Below are 18,625 nucleotides of genomic sequence, written 5' to 3' on the forward strand. Positions count from 1 at the left end.
TGCTTGATCGCATCTTCACTATAACAGAGGTCTTGGTTTACTTGCTTAGTCCTGTCTCCAAGCTTGTTGGGGAATTTAGACTTAAAACTTTAAATAAAATGCTAAATTGCAGGGAAACTGTTCTAGATTTACACAAAATTAAGCCTTAAAATGTAGCCCTCTTATCTTCCCTTTCATTAACTCATTGACTGACCATTCAGCACCAGGATGTCAACAAGTTGGTGGAGTGGCCAAATGGGTGGTGGATAAAGTTCAATGTGGAGAAATGTGACATGAAATTTTAGTCAAATGAACATGAAGAAACAAATTAATATAAAGGGTCTAAAGGTTGTGCAGCAGCACAAAGATTGCAGCCTTTGATGAATTGGCATACTGAATGAGTACTTACATGAGGGCTGCATCTGCTGACACCCTAGAAAATGCACAGGAGAAGCAATAAATATTAAGACAATTTTTTAAAAATGTGATTAGAAGTTAACAAACACACAAAAATGAAAAGATTTGACTGAAATTACACATTTTAAAAATGACACTGCCAGTGGTCATGTCAGGTTGTTAACAGTTTTATCAATCGATGCATTTTTGTGATGTTTCAGGTTAAGCATTTCACCCGAATATTTAGTAATACCTAAGCTATGCCAAGCTTAATAGCTATTGCTAAACTGATATTTTAATTGAATAATATAAACTTCACAAAGGATGTTCATGCATTAAGAAGAATATTAACAAAGATCATTTTAATCATCTCCTCTTGAAGCCATGAAAGAAATCTAATCTTTATATCAACATTCAAACAAACAGCTGATTTAAGACCCTCTAGAGAATGAATACATTTAATGAAATCAAGCTCACTGAACATTAAATCTATTTGTACCATCAAAGTTAGCATTGGCTGATAATTAGTGGAAAATAATGATGATGAATAGCAACTCAATACAATGTGTTGGGTCTTCATAAAACAAAATACCACACAACCAATCATATTTACCATCCATATTTTAAATAAACAAAAATTAACTTGAGAGCTAGGTTAAAGATCAATTCACAAATTTATCTTCAGATTGTTATCCAATGACATCTGCAAGAAATTATCTGTGTGTGTGTTTACTTTGCATTTTTATCTTACCTATGTGTGTATGGCAGTGCAGCAGTGGACCTAGTATCTCTGGCTGAGGGGCAAAGTGCAAAAAAGCAAGGCAAGGCAGGGATGTTCTGAGCATCCAGACAGGCTAAGAGTCAGTGTGTGCTTGGTGCCTCTGAATGAATGTAAATATTTCCTGTAGGAGTATAAACTTTTTTGCTTTTTGCAACTGTGGAGACACTCTGAGAAATGTTAAAATTCCAATGTCTTATTTGTTTGGTTCTGTCTGCAAAGACTATGCAGAGCTGATTTAGAATGCTAGTATGTACTTATAGATGATTCTATGAATAAAGTATATTTTTGAAATAAAAAAAGAGTGGGTGTGTTATGACAATGAGCAATAAGCCCAGAGATGCATCTGGTCCAGTCCCTGAACACAAAGCATCTCAATTGCATCAATGTAATGATCGTTGCAGGCCTTCTAAAGGGTGTATATATTCATAGAAACCATGCTCATTGAACATCAATTCTAATCGTACCCCCAAAGTTAATGTTGGACAATAATAAGGGGAAGATTACTGCAGATGCTGGAATCTGTACTGAAAACAGCCAATGCTGGAGATCACAGCAGGTCAGACAACATCCATGGAGAGAGAGCAAGCTAACATTTCAAAAATAGATGACTCTTCATCTGGACAATAACTACATGTGCCCCAAAGTACTATCTCAAAGTGCAGAAGCATATTATAAGTGGATGCATCATGAGGTTCCTAGAGTCTGGCACAATGTCCATGGACATGGAGCGCATGCAGCCAGTGCCCATTAAACATGCCCTGAGAAATTGGTGCGTAGTGTCCAACATGCAGACCCTTTCTAGCAAGCAGTAAGCTGAAGATCATAACACCATAAGACATAGGAGCAGAAGTTGACTATTCAGTCTAACTAGTCTGCTCCACCTTTCACTGAGAGCATGGCTGATCTGATCATCCTCAACTCCAGTTTCCTGCCTTATCTACATAACCTTTGATTCTCTTACTGAATAAAAATTACTTATTGTCAGCCTTAAATATACTTAATGACTTAGCCTCGACAGCCCTCTGGTAAAGAATTCCAGATTCTACATAGGGGAAGAGGTCAAAGGAAACACATGAGCAGGATATAGGCTTTGTCATAACAAACTCAGAGCTCTCAAATGGTAGGACACCTATGGTTCACAATGTGTTCTCTCTATTCAATTTTCAATTCAAACAGTAATGGTTAAAGTCATGAGTCCAGGCTCTAATCCTATGCTCTACCATAGTATTAGATGAGCATTTATTTTCAATTTGCCAGCCATCCATCTTCTCTACAGATTTGATATGCAATTTGTTTCTAAAAGATGTTAAGCATGTATTTTTATGTACAGCTGTTATAAAATACAGTCAATGTGCATTTGGAATGTTTCTATTTTTAGCACAATTCAGGCATTGACCTCCTTTTCTTAACTTTTGGTTCATCATATTCCTTGAGTTGTTCAGTTAACAACTTTCATTCAAACCTGTATGCTCTTTTCTTCATAATATTTTCCTAACCATCCTCTGTTCTTTTGTCTAGTTCTCTACGTTCCACTATATTCTCCATTCCAATGCTCCCTGAAATTTAGAAGCAGCAAGAATCTCACTGAAACGTATAAGATTCTGAAGGGGTTTGCTGGGGTGGACACATAGGTTGTTTCCACTAGCTGGGGAATCCAGGAAAGAAGGGTACAGTACAGTACAAGGCATCACCCGTTTAGGACAGCTGAAGAAAATTTTCTTCACTCAAAGGATTGTTGTCAAACTTTGAGATTCTCTACCTCACAGACTTGTGAACAATATGTCATTCAGTATAGTAAAGGCTGAGATAGACAAATCGCCACCAGGACAGAACCCCACTGGTCCTCACCTACCACCCCACCAACCTCCAGTTACATCGTATCATCCTTCGTCATTTCCGTCACCTCCAAACAGACCCCACCACCAAGGATATATTTCCCCATCAGCGTTCCGGAAAGACCACTCCCTCCGTGACTCCCTCTTCAGGTCCACACCCCCCACCAACACAACCTCCACTCCCGGCACCTTCCCCTGCAACTGCAAGAAATGCAAAACTTGCGCCCACACCTCCCCCCTCACTTCCCTCCAAGGCCCCAAGGGATCCTTCCATATCCATCAGAAATTCACCTGCACCTCCACACACATCATTTACTGCATCCGCTGCACCCGATGTGGCCTCCTATACATTAGGGAGACAGGCCACCTACTTGCGGAACGTTTCAGAGAACAACTCTGGGACACCCGCACCAACCAACCTAACAGCCCCATGGCTGAACACTTTAACTCCCCTTCCCACTCCGCCAAGGACATGCAGGTCCTTGGCCTCCTCCATCGCCAGACCATGGCAACACGACGCCTGGAGGAAGAGCGCCTCATCTTCTGCCTAGGAACCCTCCAACCACAAGGGATGAATGCAGATTTCTCCAGCTTCCTCATTTCCCCTCCCCCCACCTTTCCTCAGTCCCAACCCTCAGACTCAGCACCGCCTTCTTGACCTGCAATCTTCTTCCCGACCTCTCTGCCCCCACCCCCTCTCCGGCCTATCACCCTCACCTTAACCTCCTTCCACCTATCGTATTCCCAATGCCCCTCCCCCAAGTCCCTCCTCCCTACCTTTTATCTTAGCCTGCTTGGCACACCATCCTCATTCCTGAAGAAGGGCTTATGCCCAAAACGTCGATTCTGCTACTCTTTTGATGCTGCCTGACCTGGTGCGCTTTTCCAGCAACACATTTTTAAGCTCTGATCTCCAGCATCTGCAGTCCTCACTTTCTCCTAAATGCTTGGTCAATCAGGTAACCTAGATATATGGAGAACATGGAGGAAAGTGGATCTGAGTAGTCAGCCAAAATCAAATTGAAATGCAAAGCACACTCAAGGGTCATCTGGTCTAGGAGCAGAAGCAAGCCCTTCAGCCCATTGAGTTTGTTTTGTCAATGAGATCATGGCTGATCTGATAATCCTCAATTCCACTTGCCTGCTTTATCCTCATAATCCTTAATTCATTTACTGATTAAAAATCTGTCTATCTCAAGTTTGAGTATACTTAATAACTCAGTCTCTACAGCACCCTGTGGTAACGAATTTCACAGATACACTGTTCTCTGAGAGAAGAAAGTTCTCTTCACCTCTTCTCTATCTTGGGCAATTTCTTACTTCAATATTCTATCCTCTGATCCTTGAATCTCCCAGAAGGGGAAACAATGTTTTTGCATCAACCCTGTCAAATCCCTTAAGAATCTTATGTTTTAATAAGGTTGCTTCTCAACTCCAAATTAAACTCTAAAGACTAGAGGCCCAATCTACTCAACCTCTCCTTATAATTCCATCCCTCCATACTTAATATCAACTTAGTGAACATTCTCTGGACTGCCTTCAATGCCAGTATATCTGGTACTATTTATTATGCATCCAGTTTTTCTCCTTCTGTTTAGTTACGCTTGTTTACCAATTACTCCAGTCTTATTCCATATTTACCTGCTTCTCCATTGTTTCTATCAGATTGACACGCTGCTTCAGATAAGAGTCGTAAGTGCTCACAGTTCTGGACAGCCAGAACACAACTCAGAACAAGCTCACAACGGCTGCATTGCTGTGATCACTAATGTCCTGATGGCTTTTCTGAGTCGTCTTCATTCCAGAAGAATTTTGATGCATGTAATATCCAGGATTATCTCATAACTTAGGTTAGGTGATGCACTTGGATCAAATAGTATATGTTGACCTAAAGCAAGTTTGAATTCTCAGCAATGTGGACCACTCCTGCCTTCAGCCTTAGGCTAACTTTCCACTCTCATAAAATATTTGTGCGGTTAGAAGATATGCTCTTTAGTTGTTTTAAAAGTCATTCAATCCAAATAAAAGCTGTAATATAATGCTTGGTAATGTAGTCATCTGTGAAGCTGGTGGGGTATACTGATGGTAATCACTCAAACAGTCATTTTTTAAAAGTTTCTTTTTAATCTTCTATGAGCAGAACTCTTAAGAATGTAATCTCTAATCAAAAAAGAATGAAATAAGTTGAAAATAAATTACTGTAAATAATTGGAAATACATAGGCTACAATTTCACAGAATGTAAAATGAGTTTGATTTGATATGTCAGTGTAAGTAGCAGCAGCAAAATCACATGATGCTACATAATTTATTAACGGATTTCTCAGAGATGCAGAAAGCTTAGTTTCTATGACACCAGCCAATGTTAATGCTGCCAAGGGCTGCAGCAACAAAACTTTAACCAATTCCCATCTGACTAGTCCAATGTTCTGCTGTTTAGTGTACAGGTTTAAGGGAGGGGGAAAGATTTAAAAGGGACCTGAAAGGCAACTTTGTCATACAGAGGGTGGTATGTGTGTGGAATGAGCTGCCAGGAGAAGTGGAAGAGGCAGGTATAATTATAATATTTAAAAGACATTTGGACAGGTTCATGAGTAGGAAAGGTTTAGAGGGATATGGGCCAAACACAGGCAAATGGGACTAGTTCAGTTTAGGATACCTGGTCGGCATAGACCAGTTGGACCAAAGGGTCTGTTTCTATGCTGTATCACTCCACGACTCAATTCTCATTAGTATGTTAAATTTTGCATCTATTAGGGAGCAATCAAGTCACCTGACAATCACCTGATGAAGGAGCGTCGCTCCGAAAGCTAGTGTGCTTCCAATTAAACCTGTTGGACTATAACCTGGTGTTGTGTGATTTTTAACTTTGTACACCCCAGTCCAACACCGGCATCTCCGAATCAAAATCAGAGAAAGTAACTTGGTCCAAGAGATAAGATTTAGAGAAAATCTTAAAGCGTGGTCTAAATGTTTAGGGTCGTTATTCAAAGATATGGGACCTAAATATATTAAGAAAATGTAATCGATATTGGGAGAAAGGTATTAAAATGCTCAAGAGACTTGAATCTAAAGAACCAAGAGCTCAGCCAGGGCAGGGTTAATTTCAGGACACAGGTCCAAAAGATGTCATGGAACTAGGGAGTTCACAAAGGGACTTACACCCAAGGATAACAATTTTAAAATAGAAGCATTGGTGGACCATAAGATAATGTAGAAAAACAAGAACTGGGTAATGGGCAATCAAGACTTGGTATGAGATAGGATCCAGACATCAGACACTGGAAGAATTGACATTTACAGAAAGTGGAGGATGTGAGACTGATCTGAAGCATATTGGAATAGTCAAAACTAGACGTGCAGGAAGATGAATGAGAACTTCAGCTGCAAATGAGAAAGTAGTGATGGCCAATGATTTTACAGAGATGGTAGGAGATTGTGTCAACTCCACACAGACTGTCACCCAAGGGTGCTGTGAGGCACTAGTGCTAATCACTGAGCCACCGTGCCACCTGATAGGACATCTAAGTTACAAGAGTCTGGTCCTGCATGAGTCTGTAACTAAGCATATGGAGTTTGTGGCCAGGATTGAAAATAATGGCCTTAGTTTCACCAACATTTAAAGGGAGACAGTAGTGCATCGATAATGTCAATGGATTAAGAATCCATATCCCCAGGCTAATGTTTTGGGGACGTAGTTTCAAATCCCACTATTTGCAGATTATGACATTTAAATTCAACAAATTCTGGAATAAATAGCTATTCTAATAGTAAATCTACCTGATTCATTCAGGCAAGACTGGCCGAGACATGATTTCAGACCAACAGCAATGTGGTTTACTCTTAACTGTCCTCTGGAACAGCCTAGCAAGCCATTCAGTTCCAGGTCAATTAAGGTTGGCCAACTAATGTCTGCCTTACTAGAGATGTCCATATCCCATATATGAATAAAGGTTTAAAAAAGGCTGAAGGAAATTATAGCACATCTAAGGCTATATGACAAGCAAACAGAATAACAACACAACAGCCACGATTGTTGTTGAAGGGGAAGACCATCATTGAAATGATGAATTACATGAGTCTAAGGGTTTTGCCTCCTTAAATTTATATAGAAAACAATCTCAAATGATGACTGATATTCGTATGCAGAAGATATCAGCTTTAAATTGTGCTTTGACTAGATTTATCCTATATCACTTTGCCTAATAATTAATACATTATTATCATTGATAAATGCTTTTCCACTTCACCTTTAGCTATTTCTACACCATCCATAGTATACTTGTGACACCCATTCTGGAAACTACCACAGGTAGGATGAGGGGGATTAAACAATGGGGTGGACAATAGGATGAATCAAATATGCACAATCATAGGAGGACTGCCAGACCTACAGAAATATGGACTAATCTTAAGAAACAGTAGCAGGAGTAAGCAACTAAGACAGCTAGGCCTGCTTGCAAATGGTTAAGATTAAAGCTGATTTGATTGTGGCCTTCATCTCCTTGCCTATGCCCATGAATTACGACTGCAATGTAGAAATCTGGAGACAATACGGGATATAATAATAGAAATTTTAACATTCTAGGGCTGCGAATGCTTTCTAATTGTTGAATGCAATAAATCTATTCAGCTAGGGGACATTATCATTGCTGGTGGATTCTCCCAATTGGCGGGTGGTTTGTGAGTTTTGATTAAGAAATGATTTATGGAATGAGGCTGATTAAAATATAATCAAAAGACTGCAAAGAGAAAAATATTGTACTAGGCCGAAGTGTAGAACATACTGTAAGTGAATTCCATCATAATTATTGTTGTATATGTTCTCGCACTGTGAATTAAAAATAATTAATCATTCATTTAACTGTGATTGTTCAGTCTTCCTTCATCATAGAGATTGGAACTCAGGTAGATTGCAAAAGATCTGAATGTTCACCACATCGGTCACAAGAGGGTGCATTTGTTACATCACTGGATGTGGAGAAATATAGAATAATTCCCATAACTCAGTGATTAAGCCACTGAACCTGAGAAACTATTTACACGCACTGTAATCCATAATATTTGACTTAGGTGGAAGAACATACCATAGCCATAAAACTGGAAGAACTGAATGACGTGGATATTCAATTGGCCAATAGTCATCAGATTGGATTTGTGCAAGAGGACTGTGCAGAATCCCAAATGCAGCATATTCTCTGTGTGAATTGTTCTGGAAATTGAAAATTCCGATAAGCAATTCAGCTCTGTCTAGAACCTTCTGAAGTCATTAAAGACAGAAAGTTCAGAGGGTTCTGCTTCTTTTAAGCAAATAATTGCTCAGGAAAAATTAGAGGATTAAAATCCCAGTCCGACTCCTTGGTAACTATTAAGCTGGTACCCTCTCAACATTACAACCAGCCTGACAGCTGTCCCCCATGCTGTCAAATACAAACTCCCCTCCCCTGCTAAAAAAGTCAAAACAATTATGGTTAATAGAAATCAGAAAGAAAGACAGAAATAGCTGGAAAAGCTCTGAAGATCTAGCAGCACTTCCCCTGACAGACCCAGCACACCCTTCTCCTTCGCTGTCAGACCCAGCAACATCACGCCAACCTTGACCTACCTAAAACACTCAATCACTTGCATGGCACCTGAACTAATTGTCAACTTAATACCACACTTATCTACATGGTTATCCTTCAAAGTTGCTGGCTTTGCTGCTGTACCTTTAAATAACAACACAGAACAACGACTGCAATGAAATGGGTGACGTTTGCCTCCAACTGCCCTGCACGACAAGAAAACTGTTGGCTTCAGGCACATACCATATTTCTGAAGAAGCAAAGGTCAGATTTGCTGGATAGAAAAGTGGAGCTAAGTCTTATATAACACACCAGTGTGACATGGGATATGAACCCAGTTCTTGTGGTTTAGAAGTAGAGAGACTATCAATGCACCACAAGATCTCCACTCCCCAGAACATCTGGGCTAATGTTTCTGGTTGCAATATTAAGGTTCTGCAAAATGGGGCCCACCAAGTTTGGATCCTTAGTGCCCGGTTTTTCAACATGTTAAGTGCCATTTTGGCTCCAAATTAGAATGTGCAGGACCTGTGTACACATTTGGTCCAAAACACGCAGCACACTTTTCTCATTATTTTAAATTTTGTAACAATCATATTTGCTTATTCTTGTTGCTTCAAACATTTTTCTGTCCCTTTTGAAAGTTCCCACTGGACATCAAATGAAACAAGAATATTGTCATATCTGTTAAAAGATAGTGCCTTCTAACTTCCTATCTCTGATCCATGCCTTCTGACTGCTACCAAAGCTGATGAATTCTTTGCTCTATGCTCAAAGTTTTACTAGTTCTGTTTTCTCTTTTGGTCATTCTCAATTATTATTTTTCTCTTGTTGTCGTAAGAAGGCATATTTTAGCATGGTTTTGCTGTGGCATTGAGATTTGCATTTCTAGCCTTCTACCCATCAGTAACTCTGCTGGTGAATATAAGTTACTTAAGGGTTTTGTTCTGTAATTCAGTGAATCCCAATCACTACTCTTAATCATGAGCATCGTTAAGGTGTTCACCACACTTTCAGCTTTTCCACTGTCCTGTGGATGAAGAGGAGAACTAGGAACATGATTATTGTCAGATTTTACTGTCATTCTCTTAAGGTATTCATTCACGAATTGTGAACTGCTATCTGAAACAAACTAATCAGGGAACACATTTGTGGACAAGATTTTCTTCAGTGATTTGATTACTGTTTCAGCTGTTGATATGTAAAATCTGGTAACATCTAGCCATCTGGACTAATAGTCTATTGTGATCAAATATTCTTTCAATTGAAAGTAGCAGATGTCTAGTCCCAACCTTTGCTTTGGATTCTCAGGGATACTAGAAGTTGATAATTGGTCTACTGGTGTCTGACTATTAATTGTCCATATATGGCATGACAATATGAAATCTTCAATTTCTTCTTAAACTCCTAAGCACCACACAGACTGTCTGCAAAGGCTCTGCATTTGGTTACTTCCAACTGACTACCATAGATTATATTAAGAATTTCTTCCCCCATAGATTTTGGTATTACTAGCCTGTGATTAAAAACTTGAAGATAATAATGCACAATGGTTAAATGTTTCCTCTATTAATGATACTTTCATAAGAGCTAATTGTTTGGGCTATATTTTGACCAGACCTTTAAGAATTTCCTGATCTAGGTACATTCTACATCTGCCTTTCGTGCTTCTCTGATTTCTAATCATTTATTCTCAAAACCTGAGTAAGAATTTGTTATAACTGACCAAATTTTTATAACATTGTAACACTGACTAAATCTTCTGTTTCAGCTTGATCCATCGAAGCTCAGCATAATAGGTCAGCTATCTGTGTTTTTCCTGTGCACAACCATAGTGTAATCATAACTCATTAGACTAAGTCTGAACCTCTGGAATGTAAGGACATATTGGGAATTTGTTTGGAATCCAATAGTGTAACAACTGTTTTTGATCTGTCTTAATTTGAAACTTCAATCCCATTGGGTAGTCTGAGAATCATTCATGGCCCCACCTTACTCCCAATGACACTTTCTCGATGGTCACATTACATTTTTTTCAGTTGATGCTCTGGAAATGAAGTCATTTTACTTTCTTCTACCATCATCCTAAAATTGAATGAGTACTGTTCCTAAATTTGTTGACAATGCTTGACAATAAACATGGGTAACCTAAGGTTATAATGGGTCAGCATGTCTGATGAACTTCATGTCTCTTTTATCTTTTGATATGCTATGGTTTGCACATTACTCCCAAAAGAAACTTTTTGCAGCTCCTGTCAATGTTTGTACTGAAATAACTATGAATATCCCAAAGGAAATGTAATTAAAGCAATGTCACATGATATATATGATCATTATTAGCAGTATTGACAAATAATCTAGGAGTATTTTCCAAAATATGCTGTTAATATAGCTAGGAGAAAGTGAGGACTGCAGATGCTGGAGATCAGAGCTGAAAATGTGTTGCTGGAAAAGTGCAGCAAGTCAGGTAGCATCCAAGGAGCAGGAGAATCGACGTTTCGGGCATGAGCCCTTCTTCAGGAAGGGCTGAAGATATAGCTGTTAATATAGCTAGCCCAGTAATGACTCGAAACTTTAACTCTGTTTCTCTCTCCACAGCTCTGCCAGATCTGCTGAGTTTCTCCAGCATTCTCTCTGTTTCTTGCAAATTTCCAGCATCCTCAGTATTATGTTTTTACGTAAAGCTTTTATGATTATATCGATATTGGAATGAATCTGGTTAACCATTCCCAGAAATCTTTGATCACCTTTGACACCTTATGTTTGTGGGAAAAGTCCCTTACAACTTCCCTTTTGCAAAGGTCTATCATTATTCCTCTTTGTTGGATGGTATGATCCAATAGTCTAATTCTCATTCTTGCTAATTCATACTCCTCATTCAATATAAGAGCTGCATATGTAATGCCTTGAGAACTTCATGAACTCTCTGGGAAAGCTCTTGTCAATGTGTGTGCTGAAATATCTATGGATGTCCCAGAGGGAAGGCAAATAAAGCAGTCACATTTTTTACATGATGATTGTTAATGTCTTGATAAGGAGTCTCAAAGTATTTACCAATATATGCTGCTAGTATCAAGTTTAATGAAGAGCATGCATTTGGTGATTTTTATCAGACTCTTATCCAATCAAGATATTGGATGGACTTCTCTCTAGGCTGCTTTATTTAATTATATCAGGTCCACACATAGCCTGAGCTCACCATTAAGCTTACAACTGTCACAAGCCCTGAACAACAATTGTTGGCTCTATCACAGGTGACATTACTCCTCTACATAACATTCTGTCGAACTGTTCTTCAATTTTCTTCAGCAAAGGGTGTGGTACCTTCCTGGGAGTGGATGGACGTGCTAACTTAACATCTTGAAACAACATCATGTGTTATCTTTTCTTGAGCTTACTGTACCCTGAAAGAGCTATGAGAATTCTCAATGGAATTCTATCCTAGGTAGAGGTAAAATCGCCACACTCCTCCCGGACCATAGGGTTACTTTTTCATGTGAGAGTGAGAGGCGCGACTGGTCTTGGCTGAACCCAAGATTCATCATGCCTCAAGCAAAAGGAGATGTTGAGAAGGAAAGCCCTTCATAGTAACTTCAGCCAGTATGGCAACTGAACCCACACTGTTGGCATCACTCTGCATCATAAAACATCATCCAACCAACTGAGCTTAGTTCTGACTTATTGAAGGATTTTGTTTACTTTTTTTTCTGAAGACCTATAAATATATTCTATATTCAAAGTTTGTGAGAAGATTTGTAGCTCGGGTGCTCGTTGTTGTGGTTCTGTTCGCCGAGCTGGAAGTTTTTGTTGCATACGTTTCATCCCCTGTCTAGGTGATATCCTCAGTGCTTGGGAGCCTCCTGTGAAGTGCTTCTGTGGTGTTTCCTCCGGCATTTATAGTGGCCTGTCCCTGCCGCTTCCGGTTGTCAGTTTCAGCCGTCCGCTGTAGTGGCCGGTATATTGGGTCCAGGTCTATGTGTTTGTTGATGGAGTTTGTGGATGAGTGCCATGCTTCTAGGAATTCCCTGGCTGTTCTTTGTTTCGCTTGCCCTATAATGGTAGTGTTGTCCCAGTCAAATTCATGTTGCTTGTCGTCTGCGTGTGTGGCTGTTGCTCCTTCAAAAGGTAGCTGTGGAGCAGGATCATAAGACAGAGAATTTATAGCAAAAGATCACAGTGTCATGCATGCAACTGATATGATATATTGAACAAACCAAGATTGTTGTTAATTGAGAATGCACATGAGTTTGATTTAGAGGAGTGCCAGAAGTGTCAAAGGGTAGAGGAATGCAAGGGTTTAGAGTTGGAAAGATGTAATGCCATGGAAGTATTTGACAGTAAAGATGAGGATTTATAAATTACTTTGTTGCTTCCCAAGATCAGCGAGCACAGAATAGAACAGAATTTGTTTCAAGTGAAGACATGGGCAGTGGATTTTTGGATGGCCTTCAAGGTTACAGAGACTAGAATGTGGGACACCAGCCAGAAGTGTGATGAAATAATCAAGTCTATATGTAACAAAGGCATGAACAATGGTGTCAGCAGCAGATAAACTGAGACAGAGGCTAGTTCGAGCAATTTTACAGAGGTGAAAATAGATAATGTCAGTAATAGTGTAAACATCTGAAGCTAACTTTATTAAACGTGGATGAGAAATAGGAAGGGGCTAAGGATAAATCATCCATGGGACATCAGAGGTAGTGGTATGTAGCTAGGAAATTATTCTGCTTTTTTTGAATAGAAATAGGATGGTACGGCAGCTGAATGGTTAGCACTAATCCCTCACAGAGTCAGAGACTCAGGTTCAATTCCAGCCATGCACAACTGTGTGGAGTTTGTACATTCTCTCCGTGTCTGTGTTTTTCCTCTAGATGCTTCAGCTTTGTCCCCACAGTCCAGAGGAGAAAGTGAGGGCTGCAGATGCTGGAGATCAGAGCTGAAAATGTGTTGCTGGAAAAGCGCAGCAGGTCAGGCAGCATCCAAGGAACAGGAGAATCGACGTTTCGGGCATAAGCCCTTATTCCTGAAGAAGGGCTTATGCCCGAAACGTCGATTCTCCTGTTCCTTGGATGCTGCCTGACCTGCTGCGCTTTTCCAGCAACACATTTTCACCCCACAGTCCAGAGTTGTGCAAGCGAGGTAAATGATTAATTGCTTTGGTTTATGTCACGTGTACTTAAGTGAAAAGCTATGTTTGCGAGCAGTACAGGCAGATCATAGTAAGCAATGACATACAGATCATAGGAATGGAAAAAACTCAGACAGTGAGGCATGCACGTCACACCGCACAGGCCATGTGCAAGGCAAGATCAACCTTAATGACAGAGCAGGTTCAATAGGGTGAATGGCCTAATTCTGCTTCTATATCTTATGAACTTATTAACAAGATCAACATTATTTGAAGTTAGAGAGTCCATTTATCGGTCGAATAACAGCAGGGAAGCAGCTGTTCTTGAAGCTGCTAGTGCATATTTTCAAGCTTCTGGATCTTCTGCACGATGGGAGAGTTGTAGCCATGGGATATGCAGGGTTACAGGGATAGAGTGGGTCTGGGTGGGTTGCTCTATGGAGGATTCATATGAGCTGAATGGCCTGCTTCCATACTGTAGGGATTCTATGATTTTAAAGGATAAGATTGGGACTAGAATACTGTTTACAGTTTTGGTCTCTTTAAGGAAGAGAGAATGGGAACAGTTCAGGGAAAGTTCACTAGGTTTTATTCCAAGAACCTCACATTTAGGACAAAGATGAGAGGAATTCCTTCACTCAGAGGGTCTGTAATCTTTGGAATTCTGTAGCCCTGAAGGCAAAGGTATCTGGTTCATTGAATATCTGCAAAGCTGAGTTAGACAGATTTTCAATCTACATGTCAAAGGTTAGGAGGGAAGCAGGAGGTGGAAGAACACAGCAAGCCAAGCAGCATCAGGAGGTTTCAGGTGTAACCCTTCTTCAGGACTGGGGGTGGTGTAAAAGGGAGCTGCAGATAAAGGGGGTGGCAGGGACAGAGTGGTGAAGTGGGGATAGGTGAAGACAGGCAGAGGGTACAACTTGGTTGGTTAAGGGGAGGTATGAATCTGGTAAGTGGCTGAGAGGAGTGAAAGGGAGGGGGAGAGGCTGGGAAGGGTGTTGGGGGGGGAAGGGAAGAGATGTTAGTTGAAATTGGAGAACTCAATGTTGAGTCTTCTGGGCTGTTGGCTGCCCAGGCGGAAGAAGAGGTGTTGTCCTCCAATTTGTAGTTTGGTTCATTGTGGCAATGGAGGAGGCCAGGGATGGTCATGTTGGAAAGGGAATGGGAAGGGGAATTGAAATGGGCGGTGACTAGGAGGTCTGGTCAGCCTCTGCAGGCCCAGCTGAGATGCTCAGCGAACCATTCCCTAAGTTTACATTTGGTCTTCCCACTGTAGAGAAGACTACATTAACAGCGTCTGATGCTTGAAGAGAGGCAGGTGAACCTCTGTCTCACCTGGAAGGACTGTTTAGGGTCCTGGATGGAGGTGAGGGGGGTGGTGTACCGGCAAGTTTTGCATCTTTTTCGGTTGCAGGGGAAGGTATATGGTGGCTGGGGGGGGTTTGGTGTGGAAAGTGGCACAAACCAAGGACTGTTGAAGGGAATAGTCCTTGCGGAAGGCAGAGAGGGATGGGGAGGGGAAGATGTTCTTGGTGGTGGGGTCTAGTTGGAGTTGGTGGAAGTGTTTAAGGATGATGTGTTGGATGCTGAGACTGGTAGGGTCGTAGGTTAGGACAAGAGGGACTCTGCTTTTATTGCTTTCGGAGGGAGGCAGTTTAGAGCAGTGGAACGGGGAATGGAGGTGGTGCGGTGGAAGGCTGTCTCTAACCAAAGGTTAGGAGGGAGCAGATAGGAAAACAGAGTTAAGATTTTGCTCAGCTATGATTTTATCAAATGGTGGAGCTGATTCATGTGACCAAATGGCTTACTCCTGCATTTCTTATCTTCGTCATGTTCTTACAAGGTCTGTTTGCCTGCCTCCTTTCTGCAGTCTTGCCCACACGCCGAAGGTTCTGCAAGGCACAAGTTGTCTCCACCAGTAAATCTTGAGGCCTACTGGAGCTGGAGGTTATGATTGGAAAAAAAATGCATAAATCAGTGTCGGAACTGCAGATGCTGGAATCTATACTGAAAGCAACAAATGCTGGAGATCACAGCAGGTCAGACAGCATCCACACAGAGAGAGCATGCTAACATTTCAAGTCTAGATCACTCTTCATCAGAGCTGAAGTGAAGTACAGAGGGACAGCATTTATGCTATAGCTCGTGGGGGTGGGGGTGGTAGTAGTGAGTGTAGCGTGCTGGTGGAGAAAAGATGTTAGTAGTTTACATTGAGTGGTCGGAATGTGAGATTAGCAGAACAACCGTGTGTCTCCTGTTAGAAAGGACAATAAGTGGTATGAGGGAGGGGAGGACATGATAACAAGCCAAAAGAAAGGAAAGAAATGCTTCACAATTTAAATGTGTTGAACTTAATATTAAATCCAGAAGGCTATAAAGTGCCTCAGCTGAAGATGAGATGTTGTTCATCCAATTTGCGCTGTGTTTCACTGGAACACTGCAGCATGCCAAGGACAGACATGTGGGACGCGAGCGGGACACTGTGTTAAAATGACTGGTTATGGGAAGGTCTGGGTCCTACTTGTACATAGACCACAAGATTTCCGCAAAGCGGTCACCCAGGCTGCTTTTGTGTCTCCAATGTAGAGTAGGTCACATTTGGTGCAGCGAGTACAATACACAAGACTAGAGGAGGTACAGGTGAAATGCTGCTTCATGTGGAAAGACTGTTTAGGCCCTTGGACGATGAGGAAGGAGGAAGTGAAGGGGCAGGTGTTGTACCTTCTGCAGTTACATGGGAAGGTGTTGTGGGGAGGTGGGGGAGGTACTGTTGATTGTTGTAGAATGGACTGGAGTGCCCCGGAGGGAACGATCCCTGCAAAATGCAGAAGGGTGAGTGAGGGGAAGATGTGTTTGGTAGTGGCATCTGCTGGAATTATCTGAAATCCCACTGTGGTCTGTGCACAAGCAGGACCCTGACTTTCCCATGGCCAGTCATTTTAACAGTGTCCTGCTCGCATGCCCACCACATTTGTCGTTGGCATGTTGCTGTATTCCAGTGAAACACAGCGCAAACTGGAGGAACAACATCTCATTCCAGCCAAAGCACTTTACGGTCTTCTGGATTTAATATTGAGTTCAAATTGTGAACCATTTCTTTCAGCTTGTGATCATGACCTGCCCTCCCCATCCCACTCAACTGTCATTTCAAGTCTATACCTGCCATTCTCACAATCCGACCACTTTAATGCAAACTACTAAAATCTTTTCTCTACCACCCCTCCCAAACTGTAGCATAAATGCTGTCCTTCTAGACTTCAGTTCTGATGAAGAGCCATGTGAACTCAAAATGTTGGCTTGCTCTCTCTCTCTCTCTCTCCCGTGGATGCTGCCTGACCCGCTGTGATCCCCAGCATGGGTTGTTTTCTGTAAACATTCGTAACTCGTCGGATAGTCAGTTCGATAAAAGTTTTTCTTTGTTTTGTGTGAGGCGTGGGCACTGTGAGTTTGCACGGTGGGTGACCTCAGCCTGGTTTTGAAAGTAAAGGAGCCCCCGCCCCACCCCCACGCGAGCCCCGGGGGGACGGTTGATGACGGAGCGCGCTCGCGGGGGCGGGGGGGAGACACAGAGCCCGCCTCACGCGCAAATCTGGAGCGTGACAGTGTGTCGTGCACCCGCCGCTGGGCGGGCAGCTCCGCCCAGCGCCTGAGGTACCGCCTGCGCCGCTCACCGCTCCGCACACCGACTCGGATAGGCCGTGTAGCCAGCGGCGCTGAGGAAGGCTGCGTTATCAGGTAGGTAGGTAGGTAAGTGAGTGAGCGACCGACCGATCGCGGTCGTTACTGCCCCTCACCCGCCCCTTCAGCCTCGGTTCGTCCGTTAACCGAGCCCGCAACGTTTTGCTGCGGCCTAGTGTTACTGAAGCCTGGCCCTCGGCTTGATCCATTGGGAGGGAGCCCCAGTCGGTCATCCCATTTGCAGGGATCCAGAAAACGTCAGTAAAGCGATCCTGTTTATCCTCGTTCCACAGCCTCCCGCCTCTCTTTATTGAAGAGAGACTTTTTTTGGCTTTACTTTTCACTTTCAGAACTTTAAGGAAAGAAGACGGGACTCTGCCAGATCTGCGTTATAGGCGGAAGTGAGGGCTGGAGATCAGAGTCTCGGTTAGAGTACAAAGTTAAAAATCACACAACACCCGGTTATAGTCCAACAGATTTAATTGGAAGCACACTAGCTTTCGGAGCGCCGCTCCTTCATCAGGTGATTGTGGAGGGCTCGATCCTAACACAGAATTTATAGCAAAAATTTACAGTGTGATGTAACTGAAATTATACATTGAAGAATTGATTGTTAAGCCTTTCATCTGTTAGAATACTGTGGTAGTTTCACTTTCATGTGTAAATCACAATCTTTTTAAAAAAAAGTTGCTTTCTCAGGTTAGCTGTTAACAATGGTGATAGCTAGACAATATGTTGAAGGTGTTAGCCCCCCTGTGTTCTCTGTCTATGCCATGATGTTTAGATTGATTCTAATCTAAAAAGTGAGATAATGGAGTTCTACATGAATGTATGCAGTTTTTGAGCAAAGTACAATGTAACCCTGCAAGTACAAATTCACCCCACAAAATATGTGTGCATGTGGGTCTTTGTCTGTGTGTGTCTGTCTGTCTGGGTTGGGGGTTGTGAGTGTGAGAAAGCGTATGTGTGTGTATAGTGAGTGCAGAGTGTCTTAAGTCTTTGAGGGGGTGTATGTGGGTGTCTGTGTATATGTGTGTATAGGAGTGCCAGTGTGTGTGTATATAGGAGTATCTATCTGTGTGTATAGTGCAATGGTGGTCATGTGTAATGTGACACGAACCCAAGGTCCTGGTTGAGGCCCTCCCTATGGGTACCGAACTTAGCTATCAGCCTCTGCTCGGCCACTTTTCGCTGCAGCCTGCCCCGAAGTCCGCCTTGGAGGATGGTCACCCGAAGGTCCGAGGTCGAATGTCCTGGACCACTGA

At 42.0% G+C, this 18,625-nt stretch overlaps 1 protein-coding gene across 3 annotated transcripts in view; it reads left to right on the forward strand.

Annotated features, from left to right (window-relative positions):
- Positions 1-17,268: 17,268 nt before the first annotated feature.
- The window catches only part of vrk3 (VRK serine/threonine kinase 3), a 52,188-nt gene continuing 50,831 nt past the window's right edge, over positions 17,269-18,625 (forward strand). Inside the window, exon 1 of one of the 3 annotated variants that reach the window (XM_087995930.1) lies at positions 17,269-17,417. The gene's annotated coding sequence lies outside the window, so the exon portion shown is untranslated. Of the gene's footprint in view, positions 17,426-18,625 lie in introns of all 3 variants that reach the window. The other 2 variants (XM_087995928.1, XM_087995929.1) reach the window with 2 other exon arrangements.

The sequence above is a fragment of the Chiloscyllium plagiosum genome, unplaced genomic scaffold (assembly GCF_037043375.1).
Source record: "Chiloscyllium plagiosum isolate Xiang-an unplaced genomic scaffold, Cpla_swu_hap1 HiC_scaffold_17, whole genome shotgun sequence".
Taxonomy (NCBI): Eukaryota; Metazoa; Chordata; class Chondrichthyes; order Orectolobiformes; family Hemiscylliidae; genus Chiloscyllium; species Chiloscyllium plagiosum.